Raw genomic sequence first — 22,437 nt, 5'->3', positions numbered from 1 at the left:
TGTTAAATAATTAACACATTAACAGAAATAGATTATATAGAATGTGAGCATTCTCCATAATTTCTTCTCTTAAAGGTAACACTTATTAAAGGTTTGATATATTTCTTCCAATTTGAGTTTACACACATAAGCCAACATATATTATTGTTTTGTCTTTTTAACAAAAATGGAATTATCCTAGCCATACTGTTTTGTAACTTCCTTTTTTTTTTTTTTTTTTTGGTTAGAAATATCTTGAATGTTCCCTATTCTTGTATTGTTCCTAAGTTTTTGCTATTGCAAATACAAAGTTTTCATAAACTATCTGGCAAGGTTTTTTTGTTTGTTTTTCTATGCTTGTTGGGCTATTTTTACACAGTAAATTTCTGATATGTTAGCTGTAAGGCTGTGTGTATTTTAGAAAGTATTCCCCTAAAAGATATATTGCCAACACCAGATTATTAGCTTTGTTAATTTTTGCAATTCTAGTAGGCTTTAGAAAAATGCTATCAGATTTTAATTTGAATTACATTTGATTTATTTGTAAGTTTGAGCATCTTTTCAAATGCTTAATGACACTTTGAAATGCCTTTTAGTGTCCCTTGTCCATTTTTCTATTGTGTGTTCGTATAAGAGAGAGAAGAAATAATATAAATACATATACACAAATATATAATTATATATGGTTCTCTCTTTGCACATATTAATCCTTTGTCTCTTCTATATATTGCACATCTCTTCAGTCTGTTCATTATTTATTTATTTTCTTTTTAAGATTTTATTTTTTCCTTTTTCTCCCCAAAGCCCCTCCGGTACATAGTTGTATATTCTTCGTTGTGGGTCCTTCTAGTTGTGGTATGTGGGACGCTGCCTCAGCGTGGCTTGATGAGCAGTGCCATTTACGCACCCAGGATTCAAACCAACGAAACACTGGGCCGCCTGCAGCAGAGCGGGCGAACTTAACCACTCGGCCACGGGGCCAGCCCCTGTTCATTACTTTTTAACTTTGGTTATGATGTCTTTCACTGTATTAAAGTTTTAAGATTTCATGTAGTCAATTTCATAGCTTCTTGCAACCTCCCTAACTCTAAATTTAAAACTATATTCCCCATACTTCCAGTTTTCTAAAATTTATTGTATATGGTATGATTTAGAGCATTAACTTTTTTCCTCTATGAATAACTAGTTGTTTCAACATCCTTTATTGAATAAACCAACTGATTTGAGATGTCACCTTATTCTGTTTATTTAAAACATTAATTATTGTTAAGGCATGTTTGATTTATGTCATTTCAAAGACTAGTTTCATTTAAGTATAACTTCATTTAACTGGCATAAAGTCGAGAGGGTTTTTTCCCCCTATCAAGGTGTTTTTTATTGGATAAGAATTAACTACAAGAGTGTAAACAATGACTGCCTTCTTAAGAAAATTATAGAAATGTGTTTTTATATAGAATGACTAGAACCTATTGGAAAATTGTGCTTGGTGAAGTTTTCAAGCTTTTTAATTTTTGTACACTACTGATTAATTATCTTCATTGCTGCCCAAAAGTATCTCAATTTGATTACTACAAAAAAATTAACAAATCAATACAAAACCTTTTTTATGGTTTAAAACTCCAAGTCTCAGAAGTAGACAATACAATTTTCGTTAAAAGACCTATAGTAGGATGATTGTGTAATTTATTGGACAATCTGGGAAACTTTTGAGAATGAAAGGGAGATATTTTACACAAACACGCATATATGTGTACATACATACACATGCATACATATTATATATATATATGCTGTGTGTGTTATATACTTGTATATATGTGGATAAAAGTATGTATATATTTATCTTTTTCCTGATAGAGGTCCATAGTTTAAGAACTTAGATGTGTTAGTGATGCATTTATAAATTTTTATAGATTTATATGAATCTATAGTCTTTATCTTATATATATCTTCAATCTGTAATCTTATAAAAATAAGGCTATAATCTTTAATTGTCATAATATACTGAGAGGTCTTTCATGAAACAGTGCATTAAAAATAATTATTTAATGTTAAAATAGGTGAATAATCCTGAATATTCTGAGAGGTTTTCATCATTTGTGGCTTCTGTTAGGGAATACTGATTATTCCCCAATATTCTGCTCTCTTTTAAACATACTCCCCAAGTTTTGGGTGGGCACATGGCTGCCTACCTAGTGACTAAATTTAACAGCCTCCTTTGCAACTAGGTGTGGTCATACGACTTAAAGTTCAGTCCGTGGAACGCGAGCTGAAGTGATGTGTGCAGCTTCTAGATCACATCCTTAAAAGTGTGCTCCATTTTCTCTTTTCCATTTCCCAAGGGCTGGAACATGACATGTCAGTGGGGAGCTTTGGTCTTATAGGTTGGAAAAATATTCTGGAGAATGGCAGTGCAACTGGGTAGAATCAGAAGTCTCTCAAATGGCCTCTTGAAGCTTACTCCTCTACTGTCTGTCAGCTTGGACTTTGACATGTGAGAAAAATAACACATCTGTCTTACTAAGCTCTTTGTTACAGCAGCAAAGCCTGTACTTTAATGTAGGATCACGTGGTGGAGGGCCAGTTCATGACTACCCTGGCACGTATTCTGTACAGAGTCATAGTTTGTAGGAATGACAGTTTAGTGTATTGTGTGTGTAGTGTACTTCATAATTGTTCAGTTCATATTCTTGACTAATAAAGTAGGACAAAATTCTTTATACTTCCTTTAAGATCATCCTCTGCTTTCCATCATTTGAATGACTCAAGTGCTATTTTTAGTAACAATAGATTTAGTTAATTTAGTATTTATCATCTCTTTGGCATCTGTGTCGTAAATTTTATAGATGGCGTGATTTTTAAGTACTTATTTTGAGAATTCTGTTAGGTAGGGCTTCATAAAATCTTGCAGGTTTTTAAATTTGTTTTGACTTCTGATTTAATTTGTTCTTTGGACTCTTCTCTAATGCTTTCTTGCTGTTTCCTTAGATTTCTGACTGTCACGGTATGAAGTATGTACTTTAATTCTAGTTTTCCTTCCAACTTCTTTTGGGGGAAAAAAAGATATACTAAAAACATTTTTATTTTATACCTATTGTGGCTCTTATTATTCAGTGTAGGTCAAATATAAAGAATTTTATATAAACAGGAGGTGTGGCTTTATTAGCTATGGAAGGACATTTTGGAATAAAGATTATTTTTCACATACTATTTCATAAACATCATCAAACTTTTTAACTTTCAGCACTCCTGATATCAGTGGATCAAAATACTGTTTATAGCTATCAAGGATTTTATCTTCTATCAATATGACTATATTATAGAATTATTTCTGTTAATGCTTAGTAAATTAAGAGCAAGGAAGTGTGGCTCTGGCTCTCTTTTCAGTACTAATATTATTCTATCCATAGAAATCCTGTTTCCTGTTCATTAATTTCAGTATTCCATTCTTTCCCAAGATCGCACTTCACAGCAAGCTTTCATACTTCAAGCTCAACATGTTAGTGCTCAGTCCTCATTCCCACATAAACACAACCATTTTGAAAACATGAACTGATATTAATTACCCCCTTGGCACCAAAAAGTCAGGATTTCCTGATGCGGCACGCTAATGTAAAATGCATTAGTGCAAACGCGGGCTCCAAGGGGTAATACTCTCTAAATAAACACAGCAATGTTTTTCTTTATTCACGACTCTCAGGCTATTCTGAAAGTCATTCATTCTCCATACCCCCCCCCCAAAAGCATTTTGAGTTTTAGTAAGTTATAACTAGATTTTCATAAGAAGGAATTGAATTCCAAGCTGCAAATCAGTGGCACTTAACTGTGATTCTTTGAAATAAAATCTACCTAAATGTTCCAATGATTAAATGGCTTGAACCATAATTTGTAGTAGTTTGTTGGAAGGTAACAGTTTACGTTTAATCATTAGTAGCACTGAAAATGTGTCATTTTGGCTTAAAAATTTCTTTGGAAATAGAGAATGAGCAAGAAGTTTAGTAACATGAGGTCAGAAAGAATGAGTATGGGTTTTTTTGGTTGGTTCTGGTGTGGGTGTGATTTTGGGTGTTTGAACATTCCATGTAGACTTTTGGACAAGTAGGCATTGTTTCATGCTTTGGTGTGTCCTCTTCAAGCATGTAGCATGACAGTGATGACGACAACTACTACTACTAGATAAAACAAAAAAGTGAACCAAACCAGAGAGAGCCAGGCTCAAACAAGCTTAGCATCTGTATGGAACAAAAATGGTGCAAAAATATAAATTGGTGAGTGAGGTTGAAATCTTGGGCACCTTGAGTTTTGAGACTAGCAGCTGGTAGTGGTACTGGAGAAATTGACTCCTGTGAAGTCATAGAGACTGAAAGTATTACATAAGATCAGATACTGGAGCCAGGGTTACTGCCTGACATCAGAGGCTAGAATATGACTCTCCCTCACTGTTCCCACTTAATAGGAGGCTTTAAAAAAGAGCTTGCTGTAGCTGGCCACTACCTAGGGCCTTGTTTTGAGGAAGCTGAGCATAATGATACTGGAAAATACATATTTAACTCCTTGATCTGGAGCTGATCTAAGGTACTCTGAAGCTTGGTAATTAGGTCTAAAATATTCCTAAAACAATCATTGTAGGGAAGACATTTTCAAAGGTTTGGTTCTGGACTTGGTCTAGGAGTCCAGGGGTACAAGTGGAAGTATAGAAGGAAGGAGGAAGAGAGAAAAAATAAAAAGTCAAGTGAAACCTCCTACTTTAAATAAACCCATGAACTAAAATTTCAAAATATGTCAACAAAATCATTTGGCAGAATATGTATTCCTTCCACATAAAGTTAATTTTATAGAGCAGTCTGGTATTTTAAAATATGAATGTTTAGGATGCTCAAGGAAATAAATCCATTCACGTATGTCCTCAAATGTGAAATTATAAAACAAAAACGTGGAGAAATGAAACAGGTGTATATAGAAACTATTGAGAAATCTTACCAGTAAAAAGTATAATTACTGAAACAAGCTCAGTTGATGTAAACTGTAGGCTGGACACAATTGAGGGAATTTGTGAATTAGATGATAGTGTGAGAAATTGTCCCACACCAAAGCACAAAGAAACAAAAAGATTTAAAAATATATATATGAAGGAACATTTAAGAGATATGGAAGTGAGTGCAGAGTTTTAATAAGATAGCTCCAGAAGAAGGAGAAGGATTGATAGGAAAGCAATACATAAAAAAATAAAGGCTGACAGTTTTCCACAACTGAATCTATAAATACTCAGATTGTGAATTTGCCCTAAGTCTAATCAGGGCAAAGAAAAGTCAATCCATATCCAGATACATTGTAATAGTGTTCAGTTCAAAATCTAAAAACTGCCTGAGGGAAAAGGCACATTAGCTGTAAAGAAGCAAACTTTAGACAGGAGAATTCTCTGCAACAATCAAGATACAGGAGTCAAGTACTGAGGGAAAATAAGTCAACCTAAACATTATACCCAGCTAAACTGTAATTCTATAGTGAGGACAAAATAAAAAATTTTTAGACTTAGAAAGACCAAGAGAGTTTATCATCCATAGAAGATGTACTTCAGCAAAAAATAATCAGAAGACAGTATAGGATGCAAAAAAAGAATAGTGTTACATAAGATTTGTCAAATGTAATTATCCATAGGAAACAACTTCTTTTTTGGGTACAAAGCAAAGGTAAAGTTAAATATGGTAGATTGATTGCGTTCATGACCTCAATTCTTTACCCCTTTTTGAGCTCGTGGCCCTTTGCCATGGGATTTTGCAGTTCCTCTCACTGAAGAGAGAGTTAATGTTCTTGTCCCTTGATTCTGCATCTGGCTGCATGACCTGATTTGACCAGTGAGGTGTTAGCAGATGTGACTCATACAGAGTCTTGTAAAAGCACTGGTGCAGTTCTGCCATTGCCAGGGAAATCTGTCCGGGCTAACCTGCTGAAGGAATGTGAGAGACTTAGATGCAAAGCTGCATGAACACAGCTGACACCAGCCTGCTTCAACCAAGATCAGCAGAGCCACCCAGCCAACCAGCCAGCTGACCACAGACGCATAAGCAAGTCTAGCCCAGATCAGCTAGACTCTGCAGGCTCTTAAGCTAAGTAAATGTTTATTGTTGTATGCCACCGATTTGTGTGTGTGTGTGGTTCTCTGTTATGCAGCATTATTGTGGCAATTAGATAGCTGATACAATAACAAGATACAAGATAGGAAGCATGATGAATGAATGGATAAAGCGTGCTAAGGGGCTTTCATGTTCAGGATAATAGACTGAAAAACTTTGGACTCTTGGAAATTTTTCAAGTAAAATGATAAGAGTAATGTTAAAAATATTAGTGTAAAACATATGAGTCGTTATTTCAAAAAGAGAAATAGAATTCAGAAATTTAAAGAGCCAGAAAAAGGGAAGAGAAGAAATAGAGGAAATAGACTAATCGAATGGAAGTAAGGAATAAAGGGGGAAAAGGTGGCAGAAAGTCGTAAAAGGATATGATAGAATTATATCTAAATCCATCAGTAGTCACAATAAATATAAACAGATTAAGCTTATTTATTAAAAGACATTATTGGAGGAAACCCAACTATATTATTATTAAGAGCTAATACTAAAAATATAGCAAAAAGTAGAAAATAGATACAGGTATACTAATATCAAAGATACAGGTATACTAATATCAAAGAATTGAAAGCCACAGCATTAATAGGAATAAAGAAGGATCCTAAGTAGTAATAAATAGAAAAACCATTTAAGATATAATAACTTTGGAATATTTAAAGTGAAAACCGAATTACAAGCAGAATTGTAAAACTGCAAAACCATAGTGGAAAGATTTTAATCTACTCTAGTAGAAACTTGGCTCAGATGGACAACAATAAGGCTATAAAACAATTCTATCCAATAGAAATATAATGTCAGCCACATATGTAATTTAAATATTTTTAGTAGCTACATTAAAAATATAGAATCAGGGAAACTATTTCAATAATTATTTTATTTAACCCAATATATCCAAAATGCTATTTCAACATATATAAAATTCACGAGACATGTCACATTCTTTTTTTCATAGTAGGTTTTAGAAATCTAGTTTGAATTTCACACTTAGACTAGTACATCACTAGTCTTTCAAGTGCTTAGTAGCCACATCTGGACAGTAGCTACCATATTGGATAGACTTGATGCAAAAAATCCAATAGATAGAGACTCCTGTACCTGGCAGAGCATACATCTTTTTCAGGTATGTGTAATATTTACAAAAATTGACCTTACACTAATTTACAAAAGAAGTCTGATAAAATTTTAAAGAATCACTGTTACATAAATTACTTTGTCTGACAACAGGACGTGTGCTAGAAACCTTCAAAATTTGTTAAACAACTTGTGGTTAAAGAGAAAATCACAGTATAAATTAAAAAAATTTAAAACTAAGCTACAATAAAAGTTGTCAATATCAGAACTTGTGAGATGCTGATATAACAGTTCTTAGAAGTAAATTGGTGGCCTTAAATGCCTTTATGTAAAAACAAAAATAGGATTATATCTAAATCCATCAGTAGTCACAATACATATAAACAGATTAAGCTTATTTATTAAAAGACATTATTGGAGGAAACCCAACTATATTATTATTAAGAGCTAATACTAAAAATATAGCAAAAAGGTAGAAAATAGATACAGGTATACTAATATCAAAGATACAGGTATACTAATATCAAAAAACAAAAAGATGGAAAATAATTTCAACTGTAGATGAGGCAACCAAAATTAAATGCAGATAATATAAATATAAGGAAGGATTTCAAAGGGAATAATAAAGATAATAGCATAAATTAATGAAATAGACAACAAAAAAATAGAGGATCACCAAAAAGAGCCAAATCTGTTTTTTCCTGAAAATAAACAAAAGCTATAAATTGACAAGAAGAAAATATTGAGGCATAAGTAAGCAGTTTTAGGAAAAAGAGGAATATAAGTACAAATGTGCTATATATTCCAAATATTTGCTAAAAAGTACCGTAAAAGAGCTATATAGCAAGCTTGATTATGAACTTCCTGTATTCGATGTTAATATCACAAAATATAAATGGGTGTGACATAGGATGTTGTCTCTGGCCCCTTTAGGAGCTGTGACTAGATTTAGGAGTCAAACTGAATTTTTTAATTGCCTATAGCTCATTTATGAATTTTCTCTTTGCCTAAAGGGAGTCACTGTCATCTCCCCGAAGGCAGGGACTTTGTTTTTGTCTACTGCTGGTCACTCAGTGCCTGGAGTAATGCCTAATATGTAATTAATTGGGGTTCCATAAATATTGATTGAAAGAGTATCAGGAATGTTGCTTGTGGATTATGCAGAAATTTAGGATTCATTTATTGTAAATGAAGTAATAAAACAGATGGGTTAGAGATAAAACTCAGGGCTTTAACACAGATCCACAATGCCTTCTCCACAATTCCACAATCCTGACCTATCCTGAGGTCATCTGCCTGCAAAACCTGGCCTGACCTATGATGAGGTTATTTATAGTCTGTCCTTATCTGACTCAGATTTCGCTGGAGGTGTCATATAATATACTGTATATGCACACATCTGGTCTTAGGAGTTTTGGATATGGAACTGTGAACCTGTGTAACTGTCTATACTTAAGCTGTGTAATAGAAGGATACATTTCATTTTTAAGTAGGCCAAGGGTAGTTGTCTGGTCATACGGGTGATTTATTAATGAATTATAGCATTGCAATTTTATGGTTATAAAATGGTAAGCATAGCTAACTTTGTCCTATTTTCCCTTGCTAATAAAAAAAATCTCCTTAGGGGAATATATTTTTGTGGGAATGCAGACGGAGAGTAATGACATTGATGACAACGTTCTTCTTTATTTTGGTCTCTGTTATCCTCTATTCTGTGCCCAGAACTAAACTTGCTAGAAAAACATGTGCTATTTTGCTCTTTCATCAATATAGCCAACTATATGGTACAGATAATGATCTTACCATCATGAACTTCCTTTGGCCTCCCCTCTTCACATCTCTCTCCTAGGCCTTGGCTGCATGCCCTTTCTACCTTAACAATGCTCCTTCTATTTCCCAGTGTTTCTCCCTCCCTCTGTGTTACACTCCCCAAACAATCTGTTACATTCCAAGTGGCTTTCCTTACTGCATAATATTCATTCAATCACATTCAATCAAGGTGTCTGTTAAATCTGTCTCCTTTATTAACATTTTATGGCTTCTAAGCATTTCCAAGTTCCTCTAGTAGAGGGGTGATGGGCTTCTGGCCTGGCCTGTAATAATTTCTCTTTTTCTATGAATAATAGATAGCAAGAGCTCCTCAGTGACATTTGTGGGATCTTATATTTTGGCTGATGCATCAATAAGTTTGCCACAATGGAGAAAGGAAGATGTATGAAAATTCAGGCTAAAAAGGATAAGCCATATTATATCACTTCATTTGTGGAAACTCAGATCTAAAATTATCTTCAGAAGAAAATACTACCTTCTAGTTTGAACTGAATGTACTAATATTTCATCTCATCTAAGACCCATTTAGTTCATATTTTAACATCTTTGAAATTGGGATTTTTTTTTCTTTCTTGATAATACATAAAATGATGATTACTCTTTCAATTAATGGTGCTTTCGACTAGATGAATTATAATATAAATGTTTTTAAAAGTATACCATATTATTTTCATTTTCTTAATAGACTAATACTTCTTAGAACCTATAATAACCTAAAGATAAAAAGCATGTAATAGAAAAACCATATCTTTTCAAAATAAGCATACTATATTACCTTTACTATCTTTTGCTTAATCATTTCTCCTATTGTAGAATATTTGGCTTTTCTTCTGGAAATTTCTGGTATCAATATTGCTGAGGTGAACATTTTTGTACATATGCTTAGTCTATAGAGGGGCAGTATAGCAGAGTAGTTAAGGATATAGGATTTGGAGTCACATTGCCTGGGTTTGAATCTTGGTTTCTTCACTTACTGGTTATGAAACCTTGGGCAATGACTGAACCTCTCTGTGCAGCAGTTGCTGCATCCCTGATTAGCGATAATATTATACTTACTAACCTCAGGATTGTTGTACAGATTAACCTAGTTAATATACATATATTACTCAAACTTCCTAATGTCATTACATGTTAATACATTAGATAGAGTAGTGCTTGGCACATAGTAAGTGCTATGGAAGTATAAGCTCTTATTATTTGGGGTTATTTATTTAGGATAGATTCCTCAAAGTGGTATTATCTTGTCAAGGGTATAAATATTTTCTAAGGCTCTGGGTGAATACTGCCACATTTCTTTCCAATAAGATTTTATTAATTTGCACTCCTGCAATGGATTGAGTATATTTTATGCCACCCTTGCCAATTTTTAGCATTTTTTAAAAAATTCTTTGTAATTATTTTATTATATTTTTTATTTTAATAATTTTTAGCATTTTTAATGATAAATCTTTGTTAATCTCATAGATAAAATGGCAATTTTTTTCTAATATTTATTTCTTTGGTTATTAATATGGTTGAATTGAAATATTTTCCTGTGTGTTAGCCATTTGTATTTTCTTATTCTTTTATCTGTCGATTTATCTATTGCTTAATGATTTAAAAGGGTTTCTTACATATTTCTTACATATTTGGATTAGTTCAATAGGGCTTATACAGATGTACAAATATTACATTTGTGTTTACTTTTTAAATGATTATTTGAGTACCAAATTTGAGTATACTGCTTTTTTTTTTTTTTTTTTAACTGTGAAGTATTAACAGTGAGAAATCTGGGTATACTGCTCCACAAGCTTTAGTGAATTCATATAGTTGGGGAGCCATCACAATCCAGTTTTAGAATACTTCCATCACTCCAAAACATTTCCTCATGCCCATTTGTAGACAATGTCTGTTCCTAGCTCTGACCCAGCAACCACTGATCTGCTTTCTGTTACTATAGTTTTGCCTTTTCTAGAAATCTTGTGTAACTATAGACATACAGTATGTTGTTTCTGAATTTATTCACTTGGCATGATGATTTTGAGAATCATCCTTGTTGTGCATATCAGTAGTTTTTCTCCTTTTTCGGCTGAGTAGTATTCCTGTATGGATATACCACATTTTGCTTTTCCATTCATTGGTTGATGGACATTTGCATGGTTCTCAGTTGTAGGCTGTTATCAATAATGCTGTTATGAGCATTTGCTTACAAAGTCTTTGCACGTCCGTATATTTTCATTTCTCTTGGGTAGATATCTTGGAGTGGAATTTCTGAATTTTATGATCAATGAATATTTATGTTTTTAAGAAACTTCTAAACATCCACAAAGATTTTAGAGGGACCATGAAGGGTTCTAGTTTGATGAGCCCATGAGATAGCTAATTTGGAGCTGCTTATAGACGATTGCAAATCTAAGGACAGAACCAAGGAGACAGGTGGGGCTGGAGCTAGAGAGTCATGAGTCATAAAGCACACGGGTGACATTTGAAGCCATGGGAATGGATGGGACGACCTGAGGAGTTCATGTAACAGAAGGAGGATTGGACTCCTAGACGCATAAGCATTTGGGGGAGTGGGTAGATAAAGAGGATTAGTGAGACAATGTGAGAAATCAAGAGGTAGAGGAACCAGGAGAAATTACGTCACAGAAACTAAGGGAAGAAAATTTTATACAGTAAGTGGTTATCTGTCATCTCTGCATCCAGACATTACCTCCAACCTTTCTGCAGTGGCCGCCTAACCCTCTGGCAGAATCTGTTTAGTCAGGATATCTTCAAAATTTCCTAGGCTGAGGTTCCTTTTAGAGGCAGAACTTCTCAAACACAGCCTCCTACTCTGTGTCTGTAGACACCACTTCAGCCTGCCTCTCACCTGCACACTTCTTTCTGGAGTGAGTCAGCCACCAGGCTACTGTACTGTGTCCCCCAGACTCCAGGAACTTCAGGTGATACCTTCCAAAGTAGTTCTGAGTGGCATCCTGGGCTTTCAGTGAGGGGACTACTCATGCGGGTATCACTCATAGGCCCCTGAAAACTCTCTTCAGGGAAATTTCCATTTTCACATCACTTTACTCCTTTTATGCCCTTAAGGAGAGCGTTGGGAAAAAAGTCTTAGCTGCCTCCTTAGCAAAACCCTGTGTAGGTGGGCTAGCACCTTTTTTGGAGTGTATTTTAGACTTCAGACTAAAGTAAGGCTAAAAAGTCCCACTTTAATACACTAGATTTCCAAGCACTTCAGAGTGCTCAGCAAAAATGAATTTTCAGTAAATGTTGAGTGAATGAAGAAACGATCCCATAAATGAATTGATGATTTTCATTCCTGGTCATCACCTCTTGGTGTCATTTCATACTTTGTTGGCCACTCCCTCTTGCTTACATCACTCTCTCCCTCGGCCCCCTGACTGCCTTCTGCTGCCTCTGTTCCTGTTTCTTCATCGGCTATTTCTCATCTTCTCCCCATGCTCACTTTTTACTGCCTGCTCTTTAAATGTTGGTTTCCTCCAGCCTTTCATCCTCACTACCTTCTCTTATCTTCTTATTAAATCTTATTTAACCGTATCTTCTTATTCTCCCTGGGGGAATTTCATCTATATCCCTGCTTTGACTACTACCTATACACTTTCCGTCCCAGCCCAGACCTCTCTACTTTACTTTAAACCAATGGTTTGCTGCAGCCAGCTTGTACCAGCTTGTGAGAGCCAATAGCTAAATTTTCGGGAAGTTTGTTAGCCAATTGCTAAACCCAGCTATTACAAAACTGTATAAATTTACAATTGAGTAAATTATATTAAAAACAAAGGTAATAAGTACTTGACTCATTGCTTTCTAACAATTTTGCTACTTTTTAAAAATTATCAGTGCTCTTGAGATTTTGTACATCTGTGGTATTTGTATGTTGGAAATACTATATGATGGTGTGGTCCTGTGCATCTCTTCCAACTCTGCATTCAGCAATGTCATGTTGGGAACTTGAAAACTGCCACAGTGGGAGTATTTACACTGTGGAATTACTATGGAAATCAAGAAGTACTATGAATCAGTGCTTACTTTATTGTTTTATTGATTGTCTACACTTAAGAAAGAGACTGAAAAAATGTTAATAATGTAGATGAAGCTTAACAGCATGTCGTGTCTATAGCTGTTAGCTCGTGAAAAAGTTGAGGAAGTATTATTCTAATATTCAAAAGTATCCGGTTCAGCTGAGAAATTGCTCATATCATTGATGAACAAGAGAAGTTCTGATCCAGGTCTTCACTGTTTCACTTCCTCTTACTTCTTTTTTTTTAAGATTTTATTTTTCCTTTTTCTCCCCAAAACCGCCCATACATACTTGTATATTTTTAGTTGTGGGTCCTTCTAGTTGTGCTGTGTGGGATGCCGCCTCAGTGTGGCTTGATGAGCGGTGCCGTGTCTGCACCCAGGATCCGAACCGGTGAAACCCTGGGCCACTGAAGTGGAGCGTGCGAACTTAACCACTCGGCCATGGGGCTGGCCCCTTTTACTTCTTAGCATAAATATAAAATCAACCATATTCATATCATAACTGCATTCATTCATCAGTTGCAATTATAGGTTAGCTGTGGATAGAAGAGCTTGGCAAAAGTTAACGAAAACATTTTGTGAGAGTTGATTGGTGGTATGGAGTTTACAGTAAAGAGTATTATGTACTTTATTATTATTTGTAAATTGGTCACTACGTGTCCTTCATATCAGTAAAATATATAAAATCTTATATATGTATATAGGCATGCATTCCCCCCTCCACCAGAGAGCCAGTTAAATATTTACCAGCACATCACTTCTTGAAACCTTCAATATCAAATGCCTATTAGACATTTAAAGTTTAAGATGATAGGCATCTCAGACTTAACATGTCAAAAACGGAATTCATTTTCCTCCTAAAATCTTTTCCTCTGATACTCTGTGTCTTAGAGAATTACACTACCCTAGGAGGTAAAAAAATAAAAACAATAACTAGAGATTGCTTTTTCAATATGTCTCGTCTATGAAGGCCAAAAAGAAGATAAGAGGGAGATAAAGTGTTGGTGGTGTTTTTTGTTTAGTTTGGTTTTAAGAAAGGATGATCTTGAATAATTCATATGGAAAGAGGCCTTGGAAAGGGGAGGATTAGAAGCTCCAGGACAGAGGAGGAATAGATGATGGAGCAAAATCGCTGATGAGGAAGGGAGAGGGCAGGATCGAGAGCACATTGCTCTTGGACAGAGGAAGTCTTCTCTTCCACACCGACAGGAGGAAAGGAAATAAGGATGAGCATGTGAGTTAGGTTGAGTTCCCTAGGAGCAGAGCCTGGGACGAGATTCTTGTTCAAATGATTTTGGGGAGGTGAGTGTTCTCAGGAGAGGGAGAAAGAAAGAAGTTAGGAGAGGCCAGGCAAGAAAGCTAAGCAAGAGTGTGTTCTTGACTGGAAACTGACCCCTTCAGTCTGGTTGTGGAGGGAGGGGCTGCATCACAAACTGCACCATAAATAAGGTTGCCTACCTTGAGGCAGGCGACAGCCCTTTTCCTGGGGCCAGTCACTCATTGGTTGGGGTCTGCCTGCCAGGAGAGTGGTGCATAGCCTTCCAGACTAGGTGGATCCTGTCTGACTGAGGGCAGTTCTCCAGGGAAGGCCATAGCTGTGAATTTTAAACAACCTTCCCTCAGAGCAGCTGAGGGACAGGAGCATGTGCCAGTAAAGGGGATCTGAACACCCACTGTAGTGTGGATACATACATAGGTATATGTTGGGGACAGGTGGAAGGGGAGAAGAGATTGACAGCTTGTGATGAGTGGTCTCTATCTCTGAGTAATCCAAATTAACTGCTGAGGGTGGGGAGGAACTGGGTGGGAGCAGAGAGCTTGACTAGGCTGGGAAGGTTTGGAGCAGCTGCTATATGTAGGCAGTGGGAGAGGGGCTGCCCTGGGCAGTGCTCAGGGTCCAGTCCCTGTTGGAGACCATGGAGTGGGTAATGACAGCACTTTACATTGTTGTTTAACTATTCATCAGGGGTCTCAGTGTAGGAGTGCAAAAGTCAGGTGGTTGGCTTGACCCAGTGTTGGGATTTTGCTGGGTAAGTGTAATGCAAGCAGAAAAAGGGGAGGCATGAGGATGATGGGGAGAGTTGTAAGGCTCTTACTACCTTTTAGGAAGACAGAAATGTACACAACAAATCACAGGGCAAGACACTGTGCTCTCTGTGCATTGATAGCAGTACAAAGTAGTGGGTAAGATCAGAGAAGACACTGAAACATTTTCAGAGCTGAGGATGAGAATTTCTTGGCTTTCTATAAACAAGACTGCATTTGAACTGCCTCTTTAAGGGCCAATAGGGGGAAAAAATTCTCCCTGGGAGAGGATGGAATGGAATGGTGTGGAAAAAATGCGTGAAAGCAATCTGGTTAGGGACCTATGATTTAAACGTATGGTAAACCCATGGTAAGTAAGATCAGATAGAGGGGTTGGCATTGGCTCTTGTCCAAACTCAGCCCCATTCTCAAACAGGGGCAGGCTAAATTTCTTATATTGGAGGCAGGGGTGCCGGTGGGTTGGGATAGAGGCCTGGCCAGGGGAGTGGCAGGTAACCCAATTTTTGGAAGTAGGGAGGCAAAGAGTGTTTTACCACATCCTAGTAGTTTTCTAGACTTATCTCTGTGGCTGTGAAATGGATATCAATTAATCAAGAGGTAACTGGGATGGTTGGAACTGCCTTTGACATCGTAGCCAGCCATGAGCCCAGAATTGTCCCTATTGATATTTAAACCAGAGTAGACACCACTGCTAGTAGACAAACCAGACCTGGACCAAATCATATTTGGATCAGCACCTGACCTAGAACTACTAGCAGCTAGATGTGCAGGCTCCCCCAAACTTTACAGTAACACATTTTGCTCAATCGAATATTTTGGTTTCTGCACATGTGGGATTTTGGTGGGGTTTTATTGTGTTTACGTGGTATGGAGGACAGAGAAAATAAAAATAGTGAAAAGGTATTTTTAGTTGAAAAAAATTATGAAAGTAGCACATATTCATTATAAATAATTCAAATAATGTAGGAGTATATGAAGAAAAAGCAAAAATAAAATAATCATTCCCTCCACCCCCTCAAGACAACCCTTTCTTCCTGGAGATAATCATTAACAGCTCACTGTATAGCTTCTCGCACATACATAAGCACATATAGAATTTACATGTATTTATGAATATATATATAAATGTTATACATAGTATTCTGGTCTTTAACCCACTGCTTTTAAGTCAATGATATATCTTGGGTATTTTAACATGATTGGCTTTGCCTTTTCTCATAGTTATCTGATATTCCACGATATAGAAGCATCATTACTTATTGAACAAATTCCCCATTGATGAGAATTTAAGTAGCTTCTCCTTTTTTATAATTTAAACAATAGAACAATGAACACTCTATGTATCCTTCTTTTTGTATTTTGCTAATTATTTTAGGTAAATTTTACAAGTGGAAATATTGGTCAAAAGGTGTGATATTTTTACATATCAGTTAAATAACTGATACGTATTGCCAGACAGCCTTCCATAAATTTTCATAAATTTACTCCCCAGCCAACGGTGTAGAAGAGTGCTTGTTTCTTTAGCAATATTTCTATCTGATTTCTTAAAGTTAATTTTTAAGAAACTATTTTTAATAATCTTGGTGATAAAAGATAACTTGTACCAGGACTGCTGATATTGCTGATAGAAAATATTCTCTGGGTAGTTGAGTTCAAAAGTGTGTTTAGGAGTTAACTTTTCTGAGGGCCTGTGAGTTTTATTGAGTTGGTGAACATGGTGTAAAAATCCTGGGGCTGCTGCCTCCATTTCTCATTTAGCTGAAACTCCCAAAATTTGTGGAGGTAAAATTCACCTCTATGGTTGGAGGCAGTAACTTGCTAGAACCCTTTTTAAAAGTTTAGTTGTGATATGCAGAAACAGAACTCTCAAAATCTTTTAGTGTGTGGGGAATGCTTCTCAAAGAATCTAAGCTTTCCATATTATAGAGCCATTCTAAAGCTCTTTAAGTTTAAAAAGAAAAATGCCTTAGATTTTTTTTGTCAGTAAGAAGAGAATAGGTTCATGTCAGCCGTAAGAGTTGTCATATGTGCAAATGAAAACATACATATAGATGGAAAGAAATTGAAAACATCATCATTATAACAAATATTTTGTTAAAAGTTTGTGTTTTTGTATCTCAGGTCCATCTGGATCTGTCTCTGGACCATTTTTCCAGAGTTTTTTTGATACGCAGCTTTGAAACAAAATGTCATTTGAATTCTTAGGCTCAGTTCTTCACCCTTCCTTGCCTTCACATCCTTGCTGGATCCTCATGATGTGGATGGAGTGTACTTTCTTGCTCCTTGACTTTGGGCTTGGCAATATGCCTTGCTTTGGCTAACAGAATGGGGTGGAAGTTTTAGTTTTGAGTTAGTTTAGTTTTGAGGTGCACATGCTCTGGCTGGCTCACTTGTTCAAGGAGAATGAGAGGCACGTGGAGCAGATCCAGCCTTGTGTGTGAAGCAGAACCACCCCAACTGATTCACAGAACCATGAGAACAAGTGCTTATTGTATGTCACTAGTTTTCCTGATTGTTATGCAGCATTGTTTTGGTAATAGCTAACTGATACACCTATTTTTTAAGTTCTTAGTTCTCCTATAATGTGTCCGCTGATTTTTAAATTCAGTCTGGTTACCTCAAATATGTTTTGTATTTGATGCTTATGATCTTTATTTCGCACAAGCATTTCTTAGTGAAATCACAGTCTAAGAGAAAATTCACCCAACTTTGTTTCCTCATATACTGGTAAAAATAAAAACACAGGCTCAATTTTATTTTTCTCAAATCCCTATTTAATTGTAAATAAACTTTGCCTGTCCTTTTAAATTCTATGCTAGGGTCATGACAATGAGAAATAGATACTGAAGTTCTTAAAATGTTTCCTTTTTGCATTCGGTTTTCAAAATTCTCTTCATGTCATGCAAGTCTGAAAGGTTAAAAATAGCTGTACCTCCAGAGACTTCTTGGGCTGTATTCTTCCTTGGGTTCCTCTAAGCTTTTCCCACCCAAACTGGGTCATCATCCCCGTCTAATTTAAAAATCTCCCAGATCCAATGCTCTACAAAAATCAATGAAATCTTTCCCACCAGGAAATCCCAGCAGCCACACATTATATTCTCTGGTCTGATTCTGCCTGAGTTTGATTTTATATACTCTATTGTAATAATTTATTAACTTGATAAAATCTGCTGACTCCTCATGGAAAATATTCTGTTTATATTTTTATATTTCCAGCAGTTTTCTTTCCATAGCCTTTATTATTGAGTATTTACATGAGAATAGGGCCTTTGTTTTTTAAAAGTTCATCTGGGCCCTCTGTTTATTGTCTCCCCTGAAGTCCCAGCCCTCTGTTTGTGACATACATCGTGCTTTTCATATTGAAAGCACTCAATGAACCCTGAATAATTAATCTTCCCATCGTTTCTGTGAGTTACCTAGGTGAGTTGAATTAGCCCCACTTTTCAGTCCGGACAACCTGGAGAGAGATAGGACACTGAGGATGTCCAGGTTCATCTCTTGTACTAGATGAAGCCCCTCTCCTTGGTTACAGTTAGTTCTGCTGGGTTATTATCATGTATATTATATTAGGCGTGCTTTTTCTCTGCAACATTTCCAAAGGAAAGATATATCATTGGGAAAGGGAAGATGAACATCGGGTGACAAAACTTGACAAATAAATAGTTACCCCAAATATTTCTCAGAGGGATGGTTGCTGGATCACCTGTCGGTAAAGTTGAGGCAGTGGTCTTACATAACAGCGTGTTTGCATGGACTGAGGGGAAGTTCTCACTCTGAGCTCTTCTTACATGTTGTTTATTCATGGGCCACAACTTTGGGGTTATTGGCAAATAACAAAGTAAATCATAAATAGAAGATCCAATGTATTTGCATTAGCCATTCAACTAGCTTGATTTATTCGGGTTCGTTTGATTGTTGTGCCTGGATAGCATTAAGAATTTGCTTTCTGATTACTGATCAACAGCAGTGATGATTAAAACAAAACAAAATTTTAAAAATCTATGGAGCAGTTTTAATACTCAATTTGGTTTTTCAGAAAAGGGTAAGTCATGCAGTTCTTATAGATCAATGTCTAAGACCATGGGCAAGGGGATGGGCGTGTCCCATGCTTTCTTGCCCTCTGAGATGTCTTCCACAACTTTCTATTCCTCTCCATCCCCTCGATATATTCCTGTTAAAGTCCTTCAAGGACCTTCTCAAATGCAACAACCTCTATCTCTCAACCCATCTATTTCTTTTGAATCCACATTATATTCTGTTTGAAGCTCTCTTATGTAAGTTATCACAGCCTACTGTCTTATCCTCCCGTTAGATTATAAATTTCTTGGGGGCAATGACTGTAATTAATTCATCTTCATATTCTCTGAAGTCCTAGGATTCCAGTGGTATTCTTCTATTCTTACTATTTGAATAGTGTTCAATTCAATGCTAAAGTACCTAATGAAATGGAATACTTAAAAAAACATAAATCCCCTTCCCCCATTTGGGTTAGACTTGGATAGAGAGAGTAAACTGTGAAGAAAACCAAATGTTAACACATAGTTTGTTGTAATAGTTCTGTTGTTAGGAGCTCATCTAAACAAAATCCAAGGTCACAGTTTTGGTGAATTTCGCAATATTTGTAGTTCATGGAATAGAAACTCCAAAATGTTTTAGTTCTAATTTTCCAAAGGATCAAATTGTCTTAGTAAGAAATCAGGGACTGTGAATGGAAGCTCTGCTTGAGTGTCGTCCACAAGAAAAAAATGCGATGGGCTATAAGTAGAAGGAGAGCATGTTCTCACATGTACTCAAGAATTAATTCCACTGCTATTCACCAATCTTTAGGAATCTGGAAATAATATGCCTGTTGGCTATTTGTGTTAGAACAGATGTAAAATTAATCGGTCCAGCTAACAGTACCAGGTCTGCCTTGGCCAGTGAAAGATTTTAAAATCGTTCTCCCAAAACAGGAATCATAAAAAAGTCCTCCAAATCACGTTTTCAGTAGGCCCAAATATTGTCATTGTGTTGTATTTACTCATGTTTGCCTTCTCGTGAATCATTCTTACCTTTCCCCAGGAAGCGCAGGGTCATTTCTCTCCAGAGCTTACTCTTCCTGGAAGGCAGTTTTCTTGCCCTCTGCATCAGCGCCTTCTGGGAAGCCTTGGTAAGAACAATGCATATGACCTGAGCAGTCAGCTCTTCAGCTGGTCTTCCAGAATTAGGAGCCTCTGTCCCTCGCAAGACTAGGCAGCAGGGGACGGCCCTGTTGAATTCCAGAGATACAAGATGCACCCTCTTAGTCATGGTATTTGAAGTAACATACCTCCTAATTTTCTTCTGCCTCCCCTGCCCTTTAGCTGCTAACATAAAAATGGAGATAAATTATTTAAGTGAATATTCTTGATTCTTAATCATCTTCCAAGATTGAGGGAAGTTATTAGTTAAAACGTTAGATGAGAATGACTTCTGCAATTCATGAAATGGATTAAGGAAACCAAGAGTTTTATACGTAAAAAACAACATTTGACTTTGAGGAGAAGACCTCAGCTTGAGTCCTAGCCTCAACATTTTCAGACCAATCCCACCCAACAGCCAGTAAATATAAATCCAGAACATGTGAACAGCTCTGTTGCTTTGTGGCAATAATCTAGAACTCTCCTTGCTTGGTTTATGTCCACATGTTCCCAAGCATACTATTTTTCTGTCTTGTTCCTCTCTTAACTCCTAGCATTCTTTAGAACCTAGATTCAAACTCACTTCACTGAAGTTCAAATTCACCTCATTCTTAGCCTCTTTTAGCTAACTTATGCAGCCCCAGCACCGACCCTCTTGACCTCGTTCCCATACTGGTTTGTCTAAGACCCTGTGAGGGCGGGAGTTACATATAGCTTCTCAGAACCTCAGGTTTCCTCATATGTAGAATGAAACCTAAACTCTATCTCATGTGGTTTTGTGCCATTAAAGCATTAGGTTAGTTCAATGTTATTCAACAAATTTATTGAGCCCTCTACCTACCTGGCACTGAGATCTACAGATGAATAAGTTATAGTTTTTCTGGTGGAGACCAACAAGAAATCAAGGCTTATGGAAGAATAGAGAGGAAGTTATGGGAGAGGGGGATTGCTCACTGGAATATCAATTTATCGGCTTGGATAAGAGAGAAAGTGCATCTATAAAGACTTCCAAAAGAAAGTCACACTTGAGCTGAGTTTCAGAGCACGTTTAGGAGTTACACAGCTGAGGAAATAGGGTAAGACAAAGGGAATAGACAGTTGTTAAGAAGCAATGGCCTTACCAGAGAGAGCTGGCCTCTGCGATCCTTGGCAAGTGGCTTAACCTCTGATCTTTAGTTGCCACACTGTAACAAAAGGGAGGGGGGGCATTATTTGTGATCATAGGATTGTATATTGGGGTGTTAGTTATTATTTCCTTTCCCTTTCTTGTTAAAATGGTATGCTAATTTTGCTTTGGAGAAACCACCCATCTCTCAACTTTGAGTGAGCCTCACAAGGTAGAGTTAACTCCCAGCTCAGAGGGGAGACTTGATGTCTGTTGAAATCCTGCTTCCTAGTTCATAGACGATTGTCTTTTTGCTGCATGCTCACATGGCGGAAGGGCCAAGGGATCTCTCGGGGGTCTCTTTTCTAAGGGCACTAATACAATTCATCAGGACTCCACCTTTGTGACCTAATCACCTTCCAAAGGCCCCACCTCCAAATATCATCACACTGGGGATTAGGTTTACATATGAATTTTGTGAGGACATGAACATTCAGTCTATAGCAGAATGAGAGAAATTTCAACAGATAATTCAGGCAAGAAATATTAAGGGCCAGAACTGAGGTAGGGGAGGATGAAGTTTAGTATGGATTTAATAGGTGTTGATAGGGTGGATTTGCTAGATCTTAGTGACTGTGATAATAATGAAAATAACTTCAATTTATTGAGAAACTACTGTGTTCTGGACTCTGATAGATTAAGGCTAAGTGCTTTACGTAGTTAACTCATCATCCACTAGAGCATGTCTTCCAGAGTGTGGGCAACTTATTTTGTTCACTGTTGAACCCTAGTACTTAGCATAGCACCTGATACATTTCTCTTTGTAAAATGATTAAATTAGTCCTTACAACAATTCTTAAAAGTAATTATGGTTATTAGATAACAAATATCTCCTTTGATAACAAATATCTCCTTAACTTTGAGAAAGTTAAGGCTCAGAGAGTCTAATTCATTTGCCCAAGGTCACACACAGTTCCAGATTTGAGTCCAGGTTTGGTCTGCCCCTAAAGCCTCTACTTTCCCATCCTTGTTTGCTGACTGCTCTTGTATGAAAGTAGTTCCAAGCTTTTAAAATTAATTGGCTGCGCCAGTGATGTGC

The 22,437-nt window shown here is 36.5% G+C and overlaps 1 long non-coding RNA gene across 2 annotated transcripts in view; it reads right to left on the bottom strand.

Moving 5' to 3' along the window:
- Window positions 1-21,724, bottom strand: part of LOC106780927 (uncharacterized) — a 69,638-nt gene extending 47,914 nt beyond the window's left edge. Inside the window, exons 1-3 of one of the 2 annotated variants that reach the window (XR_001377346.3) lie at window positions 21,568-21,724; window positions 21,355-21,417; window positions 20,126-20,322 (exon numbers count right to left, since the gene is read on the bottom strand). This is a non-coding gene — a long non-coding RNA (uncharacterized lncRNA). The remainder of the gene's footprint in view (window positions 1-20,125; window positions 20,323-21,354; window positions 21,418-21,567) is intronic. The other variant, XR_011441450.1, reaches the window with a different exon arrangement.
- Window positions 21,725-22,437: the final 713 nt, after the last annotated feature.

The sequence above is a fragment of the Equus caballus genome, chromosome 8, assembly GCF_041296265.1.
Source record: "Equus caballus isolate H_3958 breed thoroughbred chromosome 8, TB-T2T, whole genome shotgun sequence".
Classification (NCBI taxonomy): Eukaryota; Metazoa; Chordata; class Mammalia; order Perissodactyla; family Equidae; genus Equus; species Equus caballus.
Note: the sequence above shows the minus strand (reverse complement) of the source record. Positions and strands in the feature narration are given on the sequence as shown.